The sequence below is a fragment of the Xiphias gladius genome, chromosome 2, assembly GCF_016859285.1.
Source record: "Xiphias gladius isolate SHS-SW01 ecotype Sanya breed wild chromosome 2, ASM1685928v1, whole genome shotgun sequence".
Classification (NCBI taxonomy): domain Eukaryota; kingdom Metazoa; phylum Chordata; class Actinopteri; order Istiophoriformes; family Xiphiidae; genus Xiphias; species Xiphias gladius.
In genome coordinates, this window is record NC_053401.1 from 4426669 (window position 1) to 4426925 (window position 257).

The following is a 257-nucleotide window of genomic DNA, read 5'->3' on the forward strand; positions in this document are numbered from 1 at the left end:
TGGTGGTGGTGCTGCTGCTGCCGCCGCTGCCGCCGCTGCCGCCGCCGCCGCTGGAAACTCCGACGCCGGCAACGGTGCAGTTCGCTTCCAAAGCCAGCCCGCCGCAGTAATCCCCTTAAAGCCCGGGTGCCGGGGAAGCGCAACGTGTGATTACGCCCCGCCCACCGCGTAATGCAGAGGGAGGGGCTGCGGGAGATATCGAATACACCCACACTAATTAATTCATAAGGAGGTCCACCGAATTGAAGTAGTTGTTT